Here is a 21,932-nt window from a genome sequence, read left to right as displayed (position 1 = left end):
ACACTTGACTGTATTAGATTGTGGCTGGACTTTTTTAAATGGTACTACAATTGACTGTAATAGATTGTAGCTGGACTTTTTTAAATGGTACTACACTTGACTGTAATAGATTGTACCTGGACCTTTTTAAATGGTACTACACTTGACTGTATTAGATTGTACCTGGACTCTTTTAATGGTACTACACTTGACTGTATTAGATTGTGGCTGGACTTTTTAAAATGGTACTACACTTGACTGTAATAGATTGTACCTGGACTTTTTTTAATGGTACTACAATTGACTGTAATAGATTGTAGCTGGACTTTTTAAAATGGTACTACACTTGACTGTAATAGATTGTACCTGGACTTTTTTAAATGGTACTACACTTGACTGTATTAGATTGTACCTGGACTCTTTTAATGGTACTACACTTGACTGTATTAGATTGTGGCTGGACTTTTTTAAATGGTACTACACTTGACTGTAATAGATTGTACCTGGACTTTTTTAAATGGTACTACACTTGACTGTATTAGATTGTACCTGGACTCTTTTAATGGTACTACACTTGACTGTATTAGATTGTGGCTGGACTTTTTTAAATGGTACTACACTTGACTGTATTAGATTGTAGCTGGACTTTTTTTAATGGTACTACACTTGACTGTAATAGATTGTAGCTGGACTTTTTTTAATGGTACTACAATTGACTGTATTAGATTGTAGCTGGACTTTTTTTTAATGGTACTACAATTGACTGTAATAGATTGTAGCTGGACTTTTTTTAATGGTACTACAATTGACTGTAATAGATTGTAGCTAGACTTTTTTTAATGGTACTACAATTGACTGTAATAGATAGTAGCTGGACTTTTTTTTAATGGTACTACACTTGACTGTAATAGATTGTAGCTAGACTTTTTTAAATGGTACTACACTTGACTGTAATAGATTGTAGCTAGACTTTTTTTAATGGTACTACAATTGACTGTAATAGATTGTAGCTGGACTTTTTTAAAATGGTACTACAATTGACTGTAATAGATTGTAGCTGGACTTTTTTTTAATGGTACTACAATTGACTGTAATAGATTGTAGCTAGACTTTTTTTAATGGTACTACAATTGACTGTAATAGATTGTAGCTGGACTTTTTTTTTAATGGTACTTCAATTGACTGTAATAGATTGTATCTGTGTGTCTAGTCTTTGTCACATTGATAATTTGGCAATCTATGTTTTACACCTCATTTTGTTGTGGATTTAGAAACTGTAATGTACTGTATGGAATTTTTATGTTGGCAATGTCGCTAATCTTAATAATTATTTCACCATTTTAAATTTGTGCTCTTTTGCAATACTTGACCATATTGAGATTTTTTCATGTAGCTGTTGTTTCCATTGTCATTTTTCCTATAAAAAAAGCCCAATAAAGAAACCCCAAAACATGCCTTTGGTCCATGTTCAGTGATGGTTTTCATGCCTCGAAGGAAAAGATCAAATTACTGTTGAGATTGATCTTAGTAATTCTGAGATCAGTCCCCAGCGGACTCCAATCCAATCATAGGCAAATTTTCTAAATGGTCAGGCATTAACTGACGAAATCGGATAAAGACGGGAACTGTGATATTGGAAGTTGTACGACTTATCATCCCACGATGGTGTTTTATTTTCTGATGGAATATACAAGGAAATATCTTTTTGTCAAGATCAACAAGGCTATAGTTTGTCAAAATAAAGTGAAGCCATCTTCATATGGTGTGGAATAAATTTGTTGAAATGTTGACCTCTTAGGATATTAGTTTTGAATAGAAATATGTTAGAAAATATCTTTAAAAATCATCTTGTGAAAAAGGGATCTTCACAAAGTGTAGATTTAAGTCTGTTCATCATGGCCACTGGGGTCAACATGGGGTCTTAATAGGGTTTTGAGTTTTACATAGGAATATTCTTATCAAGAACAAGTTTACAGTTAATCTGAAAGCATCCTCACACTGTGTAGATTAAATTTATTGAAATTGTACATGGTCACCAGGTTCCAGTAAACGAAAGCCCCCTCATGTCGTGTAGATTCATGTTTATTGAAATAATGGATCAGCAGAAGGCCACCTTGCGAGTTTTAGATACAGGAATATATAGGGAACTGTCTCATAAAGATCATCTATCAAGAATAATAAAGCTGCATAATGTTTTACACCCCTCCAAACAGGATGTGTGTGGTTAGGGGGGGGGGGGGGGGAGGTAAATAGGAATCACGATGCTGTCTGTCCATCCTATTATTTTAGTTAAGGTCATAACTTTGTAATGGAGAAACATTCTTATTCATTAGGCACAAAGGTAGCTTATGGCTTGATGGTATTTTGTAACCCCAACCCGAAGTTATTAAGTCAAGGTCACTGAAAAGTTGAAATTATTGCCTGGTCCATCATTTTGTAATGGAGAGACAGTAGAAGCTCTGTAACTCAGGTGAGTATTGCAGCCCATTAGTCACTTGTTTTTAGTTGATGAGGCATCACACAACACTTAAGCAGTAATGCATTAATGTGCAATGATGCAGTTTTCTGTCCAATTCTGTAGTTTTACCTGTATATGGCCAAATGAAAGGTGTATGATAATCTAACCTGAAACAATGAGATTAAATTGCTGAAGACTTTCAAATGAATGCTTATAATCTGTGATAGATTGTCAAGATCACTGTAAAAAAGATCAATCTCGGACTCATATTTATAAAGAGAATTTCGGGTAAATGGTTTGTGATTTAAAGAAATTGGCCATTTATTTGTGGCATTCTGTGTAAAGAATAGTGAATTATTGTACTGAGTTCATAGGTCATTATTTAATGATAGTACTTGTCTGGTACTTGCTGTCAAACAAATCTTTTTGTCGATATGATTGTAATTAATTTTAAGGAGAGTTGGCAGTTACTGGTGATAGTTATTTTGTAGCTGTGGCAGGGACATTAATATGAATAATTTATTTCATTATTCATTTATATACTTCATGTTTACAAGCTCTATTACCCGGCTCTCTGCCCACAGAAGCTTGTTTTTCCTGTCGTCTGATATCTGTACCAAAACATAAGAGTGACTGAGATTGAAAACAGTCATTTATTACTTAACAAATGACGAAAAAAATCTTCAACAGAAAACTCTGGGGGAAATCAGCTAATACATTTCTACATCAAAGTACCTACAAAGCTAAGTGATTCAAAGTCTGATTTCTGGCAAAGAAGACAAAATCATGGAAATAATGCTACACTATAAGATGACAAATCAAAAAGCATCAAAACAAACCCAGAGCAAAAAGATGACAAATAAATAAGGCCATCACTAAAATATACTGCTATAAGATGACAAAAAACAAAATTATGTAAAATCACCTCTATATTAAGATGATATTTAAAAATTTCCATCTAAAACGTTGCACAATACCACTAATCAACATTTAATTTAGCTATATGGTTGAATAGCACCTGGGTTTTTAAGAAATGAGGACGGAAAGTTGGAGTGGTATAAACTGAAGAAGTCGAGATCCAATATACAAGATGTGTTTACTAATTCCCATGTGTATGTAAAGGTTAGAATGTTGGGGCGTACTCGTTTGGGCTGTTCAGGAACCGCTCAGAACACTATTCCAATTGTTCCGCAAATCAATTGAAACAGGATAATAAACATTGCGACTCTAATCATGTGTATTGAAAGATGATGATAGAAATACCATTGAAAATACAAAATTTCAGTAAAAGGCATATCATTTCTTTAAATTGAGAATTATCTTAACCCTAGCTACTGTGCACATTTGTGAGGATTGAAATACTACATTGTCGCAAACATCATATTGCATTCTTCATTGTTGCCACCAATTTGGTTCCATCTGCTGTTTGCTGGGTACTGTTCTGACAGGTAGTTCCTGAACAATGATTCTGATCCACTCGCTTGTGGATACTCCCAGAAAGAACTGCCAATGGAGTGTGCTCTTTGGCACCTGCTTGTAGAACACAGAGAGACAGTAACACAAATACAGTGTTTATAAATGAGTATATTATTTTAATGAAAGTACACACTGTAAAAGTGGTTATTTACACGTGGGGGAAATTTACACTAATCATGCGGTCACATGATAAGGGTCTGTTCTCGGCCCCCTTCTTTTCCTGGTGTACCTTCTCCCACTCAGGAGAGTTATTAAGCAATAAACCGTCATGAGTTTGCAGATGACACTCAACTTTACAGGCATTTGAGTGTAAAAAACACTGCCAGGCGGACTATCAAGTCAACATTATGGAGGAATGCATAGCAAGTGTCCGAACCTGGATGTCTGTGAACAAACTTAAACTAAATGATGGAAAAACTGAGATTATGGTGGTTGCTAGTGCCCACAACCAATGCCTTGTGAAGGATATCCGTCTGAAGATTGGTGAGGCAATATTGACACCTAAGTTAAAAACCTTGGTGCTGCCCTGGACGCCACCTTATCAATGGAAATACAAGTCAACTCTGTGGTAAGGAAGATGTACTTCAACATTAGGAGAATATCCAAGGTGAAACACCATCTCACCCAGGAAGCGTGTGCGAAGGTCATCAATGCAACAGTCATATCCCACCTTGACTATCGCAATGCCCTCCTGCTTGGCATGACCGATCGCCCCATGCACCGACTACAAGTGGCTCAGAACAACGCTGCACGTTGTCTCACAAGAACATGCTACAGACAACATATTTCGCCAGTACTTCAACAACTACACTGGCTGCCGGTAAATCAACGTGTTGTGTTTAAAGTGCTGACAACCGTACATAAATCACTACACTCTTTCTCAGCACCAGCATACATGAGAGAGCTATGTCCTGTTTACCAGCCACATAGGACCTTGAGATCATCATCCGACCAATGGAAACTGGTAGTGAAGAAGTCATCAAACAAATACGGTACAAGAGCCATAAAAACACTAGGTGCACAATTGTGGAATAAACTGCCACTGGAACTTCGAGAGCTTGAAGCACATGAAGCATTCCGCAAGAACCTAAAAACACTCTTCAAGCGTGAATATGCCCTGTGAATGTAAAATTCGGTGTAATATCAAGGATTCCATGTGCAAGCTCTTGCAAACTGAATTTTGATCCAGCATACGAATACCTGTATGCCAGTTGTATCTTGTCAACTCAAAGTCAACCACTTCATCATTTTACTACCATGTTTTATTTTAATTCTTTCTATTGTTTTATTATTTTCTTTATAGCTCTTGCAGGTCTTTTATTAGTATATTATCAATGATTATTAGCACAAACATTGTACAGCGCATAGAAACTATAGGTAATTTTGCGCTTTATAATTGAATATAATAAAAATAATAATAAGCACGTGAATTGCCCCATACATGCCAACTTTCCCGATTTAGGCGGGATCTTCCCGATTTTACCCTCCGGTCCCGCTTTCCCGATCGGGAAAGCAAAATTACCCTAAAATCCCGATTTGAAATTTTTTCCGACCAAAATTTCCGATTTCACGATTGAAAACGAGTTTGAAAGCGGGATAATCGTGAAATCTCGTGACCAGAATTGGAAATCCCGCGTCATTTCTGAACTGGCCAATCAGAAATCGGGACAATAGTCAGCCATTGCTGTTTACCTGTGTCGCCTGGTGTCGGGTTGGTCTGCCTGTGTCGGGGTGTTTATTGGACAGTATGAAGCATGTTTTGATAGTAATTAATCGGGAAGACGGATTTCAAATTGACCTATCCTTTACACAAACGTGAATGACAACGATGCTAGTGTCACCACCAAACAATCGGACATTCCGCCTCTCGCTGACAGCATCCAAAATTTGCAATAAGGTACGTCAAGTATATATTTTTTCCAACTATAATAATATAGGCTATCCAAATCTATCCGTCTATAGCGATGTATTATATAGTCTATATAGTGTAGTATTCATTAAATATACTTTGTGATGCGTAATTCTCACAAGTCTGTACTGAATTTTTTATTTAGCAAGTAGCCTTAATTTACAAGTAAAACGGAATATTTTGATGTGTTTTTTTTTCCTGGTAATTATTTCAGATGTCATGGGTGCAAAGGTTTTGTTCGCAAACTTCATAGCAGGGCAGATCACTCCTTTTTTGGTTGCAATGCAGATTATTCCACCAGTCTCTGCAAGCCCATGTTTACAGACAAGCAAGATCGCCTTTGCAGTCGTACCTAAATGCATGTGCTTTAATTTAAATTTTGATATATAGACCGGCCAATGTGTATTGTATGGTGTAAAAGGATGCAACCTTAAATATTATTTGATATTATGTATGTGACTTGTTGGAGAAGATTTTTTGCTGAATAGATGATTTTAATAAAATATTAATGTATATCTTTCAAAGTTTTTTTTATATAGTTAATGGTCAAACACATTTGATGTTGTGTTAATATATGATACATTAACAATGATTTGATTGATATTTTATTTGAAAGGACAAATATTTATTTTCATGCTAAAATGTCGTGAATTTTGAGCTTTGAAAAAAGGTCGTCGCGCGCAAAATCCCCCATGGGGATTTTTAAAAGTTGGCATGTATGTTTCCCCCATGGATATAGTTATAAATATTTGTTATGATATACATTTAGTTACCACATATTTTTTCCCCACGCGTAATGTTGGATGTGGGAAAATGCATACTTAAAGGGACTGATTCACGATTTCCCCTCAAATTTTGTTTTTCATTTTAAATGATCAAAATTTATAGTCTAATATGTTTAGAAGGTTTCACCAAAAAAAATTAAGGTTATTCATCAAGACAGAAGCTCATTATAGAGAGTTTATTATTTGTTTTGAAAACAAAGATTGAAGTGTGTTATTGTTTACGAAGTTTTCAAAATAAAGGGATATTGATTCAAGTTTATTAGATATATCACATTTCAAGTATACTTAATGAAGATGCTTTAAATTACAAAAATTGACGTTTCATTGGTTTGTTTGTTTACACAAAAAGACTCGAGTCTTTGTTTACCTAACACAGAATCAAAGCTAAGATACTGCTCTTATCCTTGCATTCAGACGGTCCAAATTTTGGTTGTCAACATTAAATGAGTTATATTTTTAATTTTTAACATCAAAAATGATACATTTCTTTCAAAAAACGTGAACCAGTCCCTTTAACCCCCAGGGTAAATAGCCACTTTTACAGCTTTAGATTACAGTGTAGTTACATCAGAACAAAATTGCTATCAAATTACAAAGCTTGCCGATGTATTGACTCCTGGGTCCCCAGGTATATGAACTACACTTTTTGAATCTGACTTCAATCTTTTGATGGCAGACTTGGGGAAAGCCAAACTGATTAAACATCTTTCTTTTTGAAATTCAATTTGGATAAAAAACGGAATGTTCCTACAAGAGTTTCTTTGAAGGGTGTCAACGTCGATGAGGAGGCGTAAATGAGGAGGTGAACGGAGAGACAAATTGATGTGTCTCGGTGTATGATTTATTGGCTGTAAGCTGGAAAAAAATCTGCCAATGTAGAATTGTAACAAATATTTCACGAATCCATTGGAATGAATATTTATAGAATGTGCAATTAAGAGGGAAGGAACCCTGAGCATTTTACTGTATCCCATAGACACTCGCATTTATAGGTATGGTGATGTATATAGTTGCATGATTATGCAATTTCAAACTAGACAGACTAAATGTGTTTGATATTTTAAAAGTGAAATTCAGTGTGTCACTGCCTGGGTCTGTATTGAAAACATAAGTACTCTCATCCTCAGCTGATCTTGGTGGGAGAAAACAGAAAGGTTGCTAAACATTTGTGATGGTTGCAGTTGTCTCTTGTCAGAAAGGAGCTGCTTCCTATGTACTTGGACTGATGAGATGACCAGGATGTAACAAGCTTTTGTTGGTTCACAGTAGTAGTCATACAGAAACATAAGGTTTGTTGGTGCTCATAATTAGGAAATTTTACTTAATTACAGAAACAGCCAAACAGGTCAAAAATCAGATTTCAATACAGCACCACCAATATGCAAATGACTGTTTGATGTGGATAGAGATATTTAGAAAATGAGGGTGGACTATTGATTCTTTTGGTTTGGTTATAAGAGTAATGATGTGTTGTTTTATATCAGTTACATCGTATCACTGTCACCAAGTGTCCTTGGCTCAATGTCGTTACTTCCCTTTTTAATTGGTACTTTGCCAACAACTAATAAGGATAGCTCACCAACACTTGTCATTGATAGCTTGTCAGTGGTTGTCATTGATAGCTCATCATATCTTGTCATTGATTGGTCATCAAGAGTTCAGACTTATATCCATGAGAATAAGATAAAAAGTCCCAGTGAAAATACATGTAAATCATTCAACAAAACTGGTCCCATGAAATAAATCATTTCAGAAAAATTAATCCCCATGAAAATCTACTATTTCATCAAAGTTAGTCTCCATCAAACGAAATGATCCTTTTCATAAAAATTAGTCCCCTGGAAATAAATCTTTAAACATGTAATTGCATACTTAGTAATAAATACAGGTTTTTTGCATATGCAATACAGCCTACTTTACAATAGCCGGTATCAGCCCCCGGGGCTGATGTCCATATCAGCCCTGCAGATCCGCATCAGATCCCTTGCGGAACCCCTCTATCCGGAACTCCTCTGGTTTTTTCCGCTTCAATATTCTGCAGACGAACATAAACAACATGAACATGGATGAACATGAAGGAAGAGAAAATACTTTTGAATCGCGGGCAAACAGATTAATCAAACTCAAAATATATGTGTGGATTAAATACCGCTGATGTTGGTGAAAATTCTTACTGTATTACGATGGATTTAGAATCGGTGCAACCCACAGAACTAAGTCCTTAAAATTGTACCAGCGGCTACTGACACAGGGACCGACACACAGAATGACCATGAAGATACTGGGGATAAATGTACTTTTGACTTTGATAAGGAACTAAAAAATGCAAACACAAGTAGGAAAACTGATTCAGATTTAAGGAAATTTACTACTTGCCTTAGGAAGAGTAACGAATTGAGAAAACCAGAGGAAATCCCGGTCGGGGAATTAGATATGCATCTTGCGAGATATTTTATGAATGTAAAGAAATCATGCAAATGGGGAGGAATATGAACCTGATACACTGAAGTCAATTCAAGGTAGTGTAAATCGTTATTTTTCAGACAAAAATCTGAACATAAATATTATAACAAAGATATAAGTGATACGAGTTCTTGTCAATGTTGATTACGTTTTATCTGTTCAAGTAGATGTTTGTATGTTATTACTAAGTATGTAATAAACATAATAAAACACCCATTTCCATACCACACCCTGTATCAGCCCGAGACACCAATATCAGCCCTCAGGCCTTTGGCCCTCTGGCTGATATTGGTGTCTCGGGCTGATACAGGGTGTGATATATGGAAATGGGTATGTGTTATTCTCTATGTATCATTATAGACATATAGCCCTGGTAAATCTTTAAACATATTTTTTGTAGTAACTCTCTGTATCACTATAGGCATATAGCCCTGGTAAATCTTTAAACATGTAATAACTCTTTATCACTATAGACATATAGCCCTGGTAAATCTTTAAACATGTAATAACTCTGTATCACTATAGGCATATAGCCCTGGTAAACCTTTAAACATGTAATAACTCTCTGTATCACTATAGACATATAGCCCTGGTAAATCTTTAAACATGTAATAACTCTGTATCACTATAGGCATATAGCCCTGGTAAATCTTTAAACATGTTGTAACTTTCTGTATCGGCCACTATAGACGTATAGCCTTGGTAAATCTTTAAACATGTAATAACTCTGTATCACTATAGGCATATAGCCCTGGTAATGCAGGTTTAGGAATCGAATAATCATTCTGGTGACCATAGACCATAGATTGATTGTTAAAGAATCTTTAATGGTATTGATTCATGCCAAAAAGTCATGGCTTCACACCCACAGTTGATGAGAAGTTAATTGAAATAATTCAGAGAGGAAACAAATCAAAATGCATTCCATCAACTGTCTCTCAATTTGTTTCTGTAAGAAACCATTTTGAAACTGATCTTTGACCAATTGGAGGACTAGTGACTGAAACCCTACATCTCAGTTCAGTGGTGGCTGCTGCACTGTACACCTATTCTAGATGATCTTCTGTAAAGAAGAATCAGATAATGCCAGTGACTTTATTTAGAGGCTACCATCTCTCTTAGGATCTTTTCATCTGTGTTAAAAGATGATAAGATGACTGCAACGTCATTTTTACCATCAGTATAGGAAAATTTCCTTTCGCTAGGAAGCAATTTTCATGCATGATTTAAGTAGCTTTATTTCTGTGCTGGCTACAAATAAAGCAGTATCTTAATTTTCTCTTCCTCTCTATTTTTATTTTCTCTGTACCTATTGACATAGCCGCTATTTATGTATTTCTCCCCTTGTACAGCATGTTGGCGCTGTCATGATGACGTATATAGATAAAGCTGTATTTCAAAAACATTTTTAAAGATTTCCTGTAAAATTTTTGTTTTCTATTTGAACTTTTAAAAATGTTAGAATCAATAGTACTGGCATTATAACTTATAGAGCAGGATTTTAATGGTGAAGAACTTTAAGGGGGCAATTCCTTTTGTCTTCACCTGCAGCCCTGTAATAGAGAATCTCTTTTGATATAGGAACTTCTGTTATTGATATAATGGATTCCACACCAGGATAGAAATACTTTGTATTAAAACCAAAATGTCTAATTTGCACAAGGAAGTTTTTATCAAAAGAGATTCACCTTTGATGAGACAATACTGTGGCCAGACTTGGGAGAGAGAAAAAGATACAGAATTTAGATTGTATTAAGGATGAGAAAGTGTATGTGATATAGTTACTGTGATGCGGTTGTGATATAGTTACTGTGATCCGGTTGTGATATAGTTACTGTGATGCGGTTGTGGTATAGATACTGTGATGCGGTTGTGGTATAGTTACTGTGATCCGGTTGTGATATAGTTACTGTGATCCGGTTGTGATATAGTTACTGTGATGCGGTTGTGGTATAGTTACTGTGATGCGGTTGTGGTATAGTTACTGTGATCTGGTTGTGGTATAGTTACTGTGATCTGGTTGTGATATAGTTACTGTGATCCGGTTGTGGTATAGTTACTGTGATGCGGTTGTGGTATAGTTACTGTGATCCGGTTGTGGTATAGTTACTGTGATCCCGTTGTGGTATAGTTACTGTGATCCGGTTGTGATATAGTTACTGTGATCCGGTTGTGATGAATATCCATGCCACATCAAATTGTTATGGTAATAAGAAATGTTTATTCCTTATCACACATTCAACAAATCCAGTAGAATTTCAGTAAATATAGGAAGTTGTATTGATGTCTTCTGTGACTAGTAGGACTCGTTCATTTCAAAGCAAATAAATCTTGAAATGTAAACAAATTAAATATGAATTGAAATATTGCAAAAAAGTTTTGAATAGTTAGGATTTGTAAAAAGAGAGATGAAAGTTCTTATGAGTACAGTAAAATATCTCTATCTCGAAGTCTGAGGGACCTCGAAAAAACTTCGAGATATTCGGGGGTTCAAGATATCCAAAATCAATCTTGAATATTTCTTTTGAAGGAGGATATTTGATGCATAGTATGGGATTTGCATTATAAACAACCCTGTCGCCGTTTCTTATAGTTTAATGCTAGTTGATAAATTAATATTGTGAAATTTCAAAGACAAACATTTCTGGTTTTTTAATATATAAACATTGAATTCACAATGTGTTTCAAAATTAAGATGATCGTGAAAATTTGTATGCTTACTTTACTGTCCAGGCTCAACTGGGATGTATAGCAATTGTGTTGTAGTGAAAGAACCTATCACGTAAGAAACAAAAAAGACGGATTTTTTTATTCAAAAAAAAACAAACTTTTAAATGTTTATTAAATAAATTTTCGTGTTTTCTCTGTTCTAGTTTTAATGATGAATCTTGAATTATTAAATGCATTATCGTTATTATGAGCATAACCTTCAAGCGCACTTCGACAATTTTGTGCGTTTATCTAACCCACATGTTAAGGATATAGCATGTGTCATTTAAAACACCATCCCTGGAATTGGGCATGTGAGTTCATAATTGGCCGTTAACTTCACCCATAATGTGGAAAAGCATCACTAATTACCCAAGCTGTTGAACCAATTATTGGGACCTGGGTGTACTCAAGAAAGGCAAGTGAGGATTAGTGGTCATTAATTATTATTGGTGTAGCCACGTGTGTGAATGTGAGACTTAATGACACCAGGTATGGTAAGCAGAGCGGAAAAATGACTGCACTTCCAGATAAACCAGGTGAATTTAGGGCATGGGATCTTGAAAATACTTTGACATAAGTGGAGTATTCGAGATTCCCGTGTTCGAAATATCAGAAGTTTTTAAAATCATTTATATAGGGAAAACGGCCGGGACCGGCGGTCGACTTCGACTCAAGCGGGGTATTCGAGATAAACCATATTCGAGATACAGATATTTTACTGTAGTTTTATCATCTAAAGTGTTCATAAAAGTTTGCATCAAGTCATATGATTATTCCAAATCTCTTCAAGAAAGATTTTTGTAAACATTAGATGTTTTTAATTCAATATCATGTGTGATGAAATTACGGTATGATGGATATTTTCTGCAGTTTTAATTTTTTGCGGTTTGATCCCTGAATGGTAGCTAATTCTACTGAGTAATGTAAACAAATGCAATATGTCATATTGAGTTAAGGTAGTCCTCAGATACTTACAGTGCTCAGTAAAAGCCCGAGTACTCCACAGCAGGGTTAAGGTGTCCCGAGTAAAATAACAAGTAATAACAAAATATTCATATCAAAGTAAAATTCTTTCAAGCATCGCATATTTATAGTAAAAGTTGTCTGTCAATACATAAACAAACATCGTACCATGTGGGGAAATCCTTTGCTTAACTATTACGTCATCATACAAGTGATGTAGAGCTATTTTTATCTGCTAGACTTTTAGTTGTTTATCACCTCGTTACAGGTGAAAGATGCACTCAAATCATTTGCAGTTTGGGCTTGATATGTCGACATTGATATGGTAAATTTAAAGAGTGATACGTACAATATCCTCTCAAATATAGCAATTTCCATAATCTCAACTCAAATGTTTGGCATTTTCCACATTCACATCCAAATCGTATCGAAACGAGGCAAAATATTGTACCTTCCATATCAAAATCCTAAATCTGCAACTAGTTACCTTTCTGAATATGCCTTGATCGAAATAAAATATCGTCATCTTTCACCTGTGCCGAGTCGATATGTACATGCATTGGTTTTCTTTATTCCAAATTTCTATACACACCGGGGGCGATATCAAGGTCACAAAGTGATGTAAAGATTACTTTACAGTCTTTTGTGTACATACTATATATATAAAATATGACTTATATATTATCGAAGAAAACTGGGGAAAAAATCATCTGACAAACAGGTTTAAACACATACAGCTTGAACACTAGATAACGGCAATAAATAGCGAGAAAATATTATGACATTTTCCCCGCGATACAACTATAGACCTGTATGTCGTGATGTACTTTTATATTGTGATGTCATATAGTATGAAGTGCACCGAGGTACATTTTATGATGTTTGTTTTAACTTTACTTGGGACACCTTAACCCTGCTGCGTCTATAAAATGTATAGAAAAGATATCAAAGTATGTAGTACAGTATGATGCGTGTGCTGACAACTATGTTTCTTTTTTTATGCCCATCTTCAGATGGGACGTATTATGTTACAGTGATGTCTACATCCTTCCATCAGTCCATCTGTTTGGGGTTTTCTGTTTCTATTTTCATTTCTCTGTCACATATCAAGCTGAAACTTGCTATGTAGCTTCTTTGTGGATCACTCTAGATCATGTTGCAATTTTAAACCATTTCAACCTCTCTTGCAGGAGTTTTGCCCCTTTTATTGAAAATTATTTCTGTTTGGAGGGTACATAATTTGTCCATCTAATTCCTCCCACAATTTTCAAGTGAGGTCCTTCTTATTTTACAGAGAAATTGTAGGAGTATGGAAGATGTGCAATGTGGGAAGGATTGTGTTTTTCCTTCAATTTTTTGAGAAAATTACATGTTGTTGAACTTTATAAGTCAGCTTTGAGGAAATATTATTAAGTGAGTCTATGGTTTGCCCTTTTAACTCCTCTCACAGTTTAGAGGCTAGAACCTTTGTAAGCAATTTGAAGTGTACTGCAAGAAGTTTTATTCTCAACAATTTTAATTTTCTTTGATGTTTGAAATATTTACAGGTTGTTGAACTTGGTCAATTTTGGGGAAATATTTTCCACACAGAACTCTTGCTTTGTCTATTTACCTCGATCCTGTCAGTTTTTAAGCTAGGACCTTTTATTCTTGCACATTGCAAAAGAAAGTATATGGCTGATACTACCTTAAGTAAAGTTCTACAAATCATGGCTTAAGAAAAACACCCTACATGATAAGCTTGTCACGGGTGTGTTATGTACCGTTTACATTTTCCTAGTAATTTATTTATACAGAAAAAAAAATGAAAGCCCACGATGTTGCCATGGCCTTGAAATATATGCACAATCTAAACTGCCTAATGGCAGAACTTGAAAATTAAGATACCCATCTCATATTGATCGAGCCACAGGTGATATTTTTGGATGGTAATTTAGTGTTGTAAATGATGAATTAAACAAGTTTGCAAAGACAAGAATTTTAGACATCCTTTTAAAATGCACATGCATTATTTAAGGGTTTTTAGCATAAGGAATATGATTTTAATGATTGGTGTTGTGAAAGGGTAAAACATAAAAAAAATATTTAATATGTGTAGGTTTTAGAAGTCATAATTTTCCTCATATCAAAGGCTATACATTCAAAACTTGACTACTATATATGCATTTTCATCACTTTGAGATCAACAAAATGGTTTTTTAGATGAAAACTTATTAAGAAACACACATTCATATGTATTACTATTTTTTTAATTCATATTAAAGAAACATATTTCCATTGATACTGTGAAAGTGGTTATTTTTGCTTATAAGTATGCGTTTTTCCACGCCCAACATTACGCGTGGGGAAAAAATATGTGGTAACTGAATATGATATATTTTATATCAAATATTTATACCTATATGTGTGGGGGAAATTTACATGCTTAATATGTGACCTTATAATTAGTGTAGATTTTCCCCACACATAAATAACCACTTTTACAGTAATTCAGAATGAATAACTCTAAACTTGGTTGTGTCATGGTTATGGTGTTTTTATGCCCTGCAAATCAGAGATTCAAGGGCATATAGTTTTTATCTGTTTGTGTTCTTGGCCATAACTTTTGAATGGATGGTGATGGAGCTTGCATATTTCATGTATATTTCTTATGCCAAGACCTTTGATTTAGTATTAAAAAATTTGACCTTGTGACCTTGAACTTGGGTTTGAACTACTTATGAAAAACTTTAACCTTGGCCATATAGCTTTGAATGGTTGGTAATAGAACTTTCATATTTCACATATGTATTTCTTGTAACAAGACCTTTCTTTGGGTACCAGAATTTTTTTTGTTTTTTTTTTTTTGCTGTCATACAGGGACATCGGAGTTTCACAAACACATCTTGTCTAATGCTTGTTTCTTTGAAATGAAGTGTACAATAACTGGAGATACACGAATAGGCAGAGCTAGGAGTCACATGACACATTTTTACAACTATGTCGTGTAAATAAATCATTGAACACTCCGTGCAAATCTCTCCAAAAGAGAAATTTCAATTTGAAAAAAAAAGATATACTGACAATATCTTTGTTTGAAATGATAAAACTTATACGGGTTTCTGACAATGAATGTTAGGAATTTATATCATGTGGACTTCCTGTAAACGGAGGAAGACGTAGTTACTGATGCTGTGTGGAGAAATTGAAATAAACCAAATATTTGGTGAAATTGATATTCTAGACATTTTGGATGTTGACAAAGCACGGAATCTTCAACTTAAACCCCCCTCCTCCCCATTAAGTGCTTGTCAATGAACAAATTCTGTTTCAGAACATCCAAATTAAAGTCAATATCCAAGGGGTCCAGAAACTCATCAAATCTGCTATAACATCCATGTTGCATTTAGAAATCCCCAATGTCCATTCTCATGGGTAATAAAATTCATGCAGTAATTAACCACTGGTCACATGATATATGATGGATTGATTGATTGATTTTACGTCTTGTCGAGAATTTTTCACTCATATTGACACGTCACCAGATGTAGGTGAAATACCACAAATTTAGACCTATGCTTAGCGCTCAGGACTGTAGCAGTGAGGGTTCTTTATTGTGATAATGCCTGCCACGACACTGGACCTCTGTTTTAAAGTCATATCCGAAAGACCTGTGATAAGCATCTCACTAAATAAGTATACAATAACTGTTACATGTATCTCACTAAATAAGTATACAATAACTGTTACATGTATCTCACTAAATAAGTGTACAATAACTATTACATGTATCTCACTAAATAAATATACAATAACTATTACATGTATCTCACTAAATAAATATACAATAACTATTACATGTATCTCACTAAATAAGTATACAATACCTGTTACATATATCTCACTAAATAAGTGTACAATAACTGTTACATATATCTCACTAAATAAGTGTACAATAACTATTACATATATCTCACTAAATAAGTGTACAATAACTGTTACATGTATCTCACTAAATAAGTGTACAATAACTATTACATGTATCTCACTAAATTAATATACAATACCTGTTACATGTATCTCACTAAATAAGCATACAATAACTATTACATGTATCTCACTAAATAAATATACAATAACTATTACATGTATCTCACTAAATAAATATACAATAACTGTTACATGTATCTCACTAAATAAGTACACAATAACTGTTACATGTATCTCACTAAATAAGTACACAATAACTGTTACAATATGTATCTCACTAAATAAGTGTACAATAACTGTTACATGTATCTCACTAAATAAGTGTACAATAACTATTACATGTATCTCACTAAATTAATATACAATACCTGTTACATGTATCTCACTAAATAAGCATACAATAACTATTACATGTATCTCACTAAATAAATATACAATAACTATTACATGTATCTCACTAAATAAGTGTACAATAACTGTTACATGTATCTCACTAAATAAGTATACAATAACTGTTACATGTATCTCACTAATTAAGTATACAATAACTGTTACATGTATCTCACTAAATAAGTATACAATAACTGTTACATGTATCTCACTAAATAAGCATACAATAACTGTTACATGTATCTCACTAAATAAGTACACAATAACTGTTACATATATCTCACTAAATAAGTATACAATACCTGTTACATGTATCTCACTAAATAAGCATACAATAACTATTACATGTATCTCACTAAATAAGCATACAATAACTATTACATGTATCTCACTAAATAAGTACACAATAACTATTACATGTATCTCACTGTGTGTTTAAAAGTGAAGTGTTCTTTTTTTTTAGAATTGGATGTACTCTGGGCTTCTAGGCACAAATGTTTTTATGAATTTGGTCACTATATATCTTTGACAAAATAGTTGCAAAATTCAATAGAAACACAGGGTTTTCAATATTGAAACATGGTATGGATATTTACCATAAATATTGTATTTGATTTCAATTAAGACCGTTAATTACCATTTAAAACCAAATTTTTTGATCCATGATAACATAGCTATTGTATCCGCACTATGAAATCCTGTAATCAAATAGAGACAGTTACTGGATGACCGTGGACAGAATTGATCCTGATTTTTCAGATGCAGCTAACTGGTCACTGGTGACAACATTGCTAATGACTTGCTTTTGGAGGCAATAAATATATTATCGTTAATTTAACATTAATAGGAGAGAACACCCATGCAGTCAAGTGTTTCTGTGTACCGTCCTTAAATGATAGGCAGGCCATTGATTTTTATTGCAGAATTAGTTGTCTAGGTTCTGTATGAGTCTCTTCTGTTGGATGCACCCACTCACTTTCACAGAACCATTTATCGTTCTGAAGGGAACCATATTCCCGTTAACACCTTGGTTTTCCGGTGTGCAATTGTTACCTGGATAAATTTGCCTAAAATGTAATCTTGCAGTAAGAGTTCCATTAGTCACCTTCTCATTTACATCAGTGAATGGGCAGTTGCATGATAAGAAATCATTGGAGATTGTTTGATTTTAGCTTTAAAAGTGCAGGTTATAAAATATGTTCAATCACTCTGCACTTATCTTTTAGGTTGTGCAGTTAAGGAAAGGGGAAACCATTTATAGGGCTTTGGTGATTTTCACAACATCAGCAACTTGTTATACATGCAATGTGATGAATACAGAGAAGAACTTACAATGCATTGAGTTGATTTTTATAATGCATCAGGGGAGACAACTTCAGGATATCCACACTCCTCCTGAATTCAAGGAAGGAATTGTAATGCTGCAATGATTGGGGGTATGTATTACTTTTTTTCAGGTTAACTTTACAACTTTAGAATTATTCATAAAGAAAGCATATATCCAGATAAAATAAGAAGTTTATATCAAAGTATTTCAATTTCCCTTCTTTTTTAAAGTCAAATTTAAATTAGTGAAATTGCTCATTTTTGTGAACGATATTCTTTCAGAAAACATAACGTATAGCTTTGGACAAAGTTTTTCTGTCATATATGTATACTGGAAAGATAAATCTATATACATAGATAAGTTTGCTTTTGATGTTTGCTAGAGGAAAAACTGTGTAAAAAAAATAGACATTTTATGTTTTGATATTGAAATCGACATCAAAATGTCATATTTATGATGTTCTGAATCTGTGTCATTTTGATCGTGACAAATTGAAAATAAGTGAATCGCATGGGGATTCACAAAATACTCTTAATTATGAAACAAAAGACAGGATTATACTGCTGCTGACTTTGATTGGCAAATAGATCAAGCCCTCATCAAGATAAGAATGAGCACTTTGTACATAGATGTTCAGATCCTAACAGTTATAGTGAATTTAATTGGTTCATGAGCGGGACTTTGTATTCTTCTCTAACAACTAATAAACTTTTGTGGGTATATCATCACATATAGTTTTATGGTGTGTGTTTTTGAGTGAATTCGAGTGAACAGGAAACTGGTACATCTATTAATTCAGTATCAAATTTAATTGATTTCTCATTTTGTTTCAAACAACTGCACTTCATAGCAACATAATCTAAATATTTTACAGCTTTCATTTCATTGATTCAACACTTTTATCAAAAATTTTATACATTTCTGTATCAATTTGTACACATGCATTATTTATTATATTCAGTTACTTAGTGATAAATTGCAATTCGTTGAGACTATTTTAGCACATGTATTTTTTGTAAATAAGTAATGGGGATAGAGAAGGCAGTTTTAGAAATAAAAATTGAGAGGAACCAAAAAAAAAAAAAAACTATTTCCTATCTAGCAGGAAGTTAAATTTGTGATTTTATTTATTTACATATATAAATCTAACTGCAAAACAACAAAGACAAATTAGATTGTTACAGGGGAAACCCAGCTTATCAATATTGTGATATATGTACTTGAAAGGAAAATATTTAAGCAAATTATCTGAGTATCTTAAACATTTTAGAACTTGAGTACATACTTTAATCTGTAAACTGTCATCAATAATGCTAATTTAATTTGATATGTTGACTCTGAGAAGGCAAATTAGCTGGCTTACTTGGCTGTCATATAGACGAGATGCATGGTGATAGTCGTCAAAAAATTAATTCTCTCAGCAAACTAATAGATTGTGAAAGAAGACAGAGAACGGACTTTTAGGGAAATGGTCATTTTTTATTAGTCTTGTGTTTTGTCATGTTAGAAACACAATGTGCGCATGCACATATGCTTAGGAAGCACTTGGGTAAGTACTTGCATAGAAATATAGTAGGAGTTGAAATTTATATTAGTTACAGTTTTTATCATGATACAGTATCTGTGTGTGGATCTATGTATGAGATTAACAGTCCTTTATTAGTCCCGGAGTGTGGATTGGGAAATTCCACCAAGGGGATAAGATTCGTAGTCCAGGACTCTGGGATGAGGCTTTGCTGAAATCTTGTTTCGCATGAGTAAACAATGAAGGATAAGTTTTCTCACATTTTATCCACAGTTTAGTCCATTAATTCAGGACCTCTAGGAAAATTCAAAATTATGAGCTTAAAGACACTTGCTACCAAAGAAATTTTCGACCTCCATTTGTACTTCTTTTTCTTTTTTTTTTAATACAATTTTTAACAAACTTGGGACTGAAGAGTATTTATTGATACTTATTTACCAACCTAGAGCAATTTTTCAATCAATGTGTGAAAAGGAAGCAAACAATTACAGAGTGTCTCGATATGGAGAAGCTCTGAAATCAAAAGACCCAGTAAACACCAATATTTTGATCCACTTGAGTTAATTCAGTGTGTAATGTTGATATTTTTACATGCTTTGCATATTTATTCACATTTTGTTTAGAAATATTTGAGAACAGAGAATTTTGATTTGTTTGTATCAAGTGTTCTTAAATACAACAACTAATTAGACAGTCAGAGATTGATTGATATGGTTATTGTTTAACGTCCCACTTGAGAATCTTTCACTGGTATGGACTATGGAGATGTCACCATTGCCGGTGAAGGGCTGCAGAATTAAGGCCTATGCTCTGCGCTTACAGCCTTTGAGCAGGGAGGGATCTTTATTGTGCCACACCTGCTGTGACACGGAACCTCGGTTTTTGCGGTCTCATCCGAAGGACCGCCCCATTTAGTCGCCTTTTACGACAAGCAAGGGGTACTGAGAACCTATTCTAACCCGGATTTCCATGGGACGATAGTCAGAGAGAGTATATCCAAAAATGATTTGTACTTTATTTGTAAACTAAAACAAAACTCAAGGCTGTTTCCAAGAAAACTTCATGTATATCAAATAGAAATTTGAAGAAAAGAATACAAAATATTTTACTTCACCAAGTTATGTTAATCATAAAAATATACATCATAATTAATTACGTTGCAGCAGTGTAATATAGAGAAATTCAACAGGGTTGTCTTACGTACACCAAAACACACTGTTTTACTCTGGTAATTATGAGAAAATGATTTCCTTCTTAAATTGATCATTTTGTGCAATGAAAATGATTATATTGATTTTGAAATGTAGACAGTTTATGTCAGTGTGGTGTGGGATGTTGATGAATTTCATAAGATATGGGTGTATAGATAGGAATCTATAGCGTTTGAAATTAATTTGTAGACAAAGGGGAAGTGAATACATGCATCACATTGGAGACAGGATGCAGTGTTTCCCTGAATCACTTGAGATTATTTTTTTCATTAGTCATATACCCCTGGTATATATATATATATATATTAAAATTAACAGGAGGAGATCTAATCCTTTCACTCTTTTTTATTAATGTGTACATTGGATACTGAGTTGTGGCAGTGATGCAATTATCACAAATTATTGGCTGTGAATTAATAATGTGCAAAAAAGCTAGATGGGATCAATAGACTTCCTATGACAGCATGTACATATTCAATTGGACAGCTGGTGAACAGGTCCCTATAATTGGACAACAGATTTCTCCAAGGGTCTTATGGATCATACAGTCCTGTGTGGATAATAGATAGTTGGATTTCAATATTTTTGGGTGAATCACAAAATTTCTTGTATTATTTTTGTTTGTTTGTTTTTTCTTCCAAAGTTTTAAGGTTCTTATACCAGTGTTTCTTTAGCACAGCTGTCAATAAATTCTGTCACTTAATGTTTTTTATTATGAGGCAAATGGAAGTTTACAAAGGGATTTTATTGAATTTTTGTTTTTTC

The 21,932-nt window shown here is 33.9% G+C and overlaps 2 protein-coding genes across 8 annotated transcripts in view; both read left to right on the top strand.

The window, feature by feature from the left end:
* The window catches only part of LOC125677368 (activating signal cointegrator 1 complex subunit 3-like), a 129,765-nt gene that overhangs the window by 50,607 nt on the left and 57,226 nt on the right, over positions 1-21,932 (top strand). The window lies entirely within an intron of this gene.
* LOC125677369 (beta-1,4-galactosyltransferase galt-1-like) overlaps positions 1-21,932 on the top strand; it is a 29,043-nt gene that overhangs the window by 1,125 nt on the left and 5,986 nt on the right. The window contains exons 1-2 of one of the 6 annotated variants that reach the window (XM_048915403.2): positions 7,355-7,896; positions 18,331-18,540. The gene's annotated coding sequence lies outside the window, so the exon portion shown is untranslated. Of the gene's footprint in view, positions 1-7,354; positions 7,897-8,997; positions 9,127-10,514; positions 11,277-18,330; positions 21,757-21,932 lie in introns of those variants that run through there. The other 5 variants (XM_056157889.1, XM_048915402.2, XM_048915401.2 and 2 more) reach the window with 5 other exon arrangements.

Source organism: Ostrea edulis, chromosome 3, assembly GCF_947568905.1.
Source record: "Ostrea edulis chromosome 3, xbOstEdul1.1, whole genome shotgun sequence".
Classification (NCBI taxonomy): domain Eukaryota; kingdom Metazoa; phylum Mollusca; class Bivalvia; order Ostreida; family Ostreidae; genus Ostrea; species Ostrea edulis.
The sequence above is the reverse complement of the archived record's forward strand: the minus strand, read 5'-3'. Positions and strand labels throughout refer to the sequence as shown.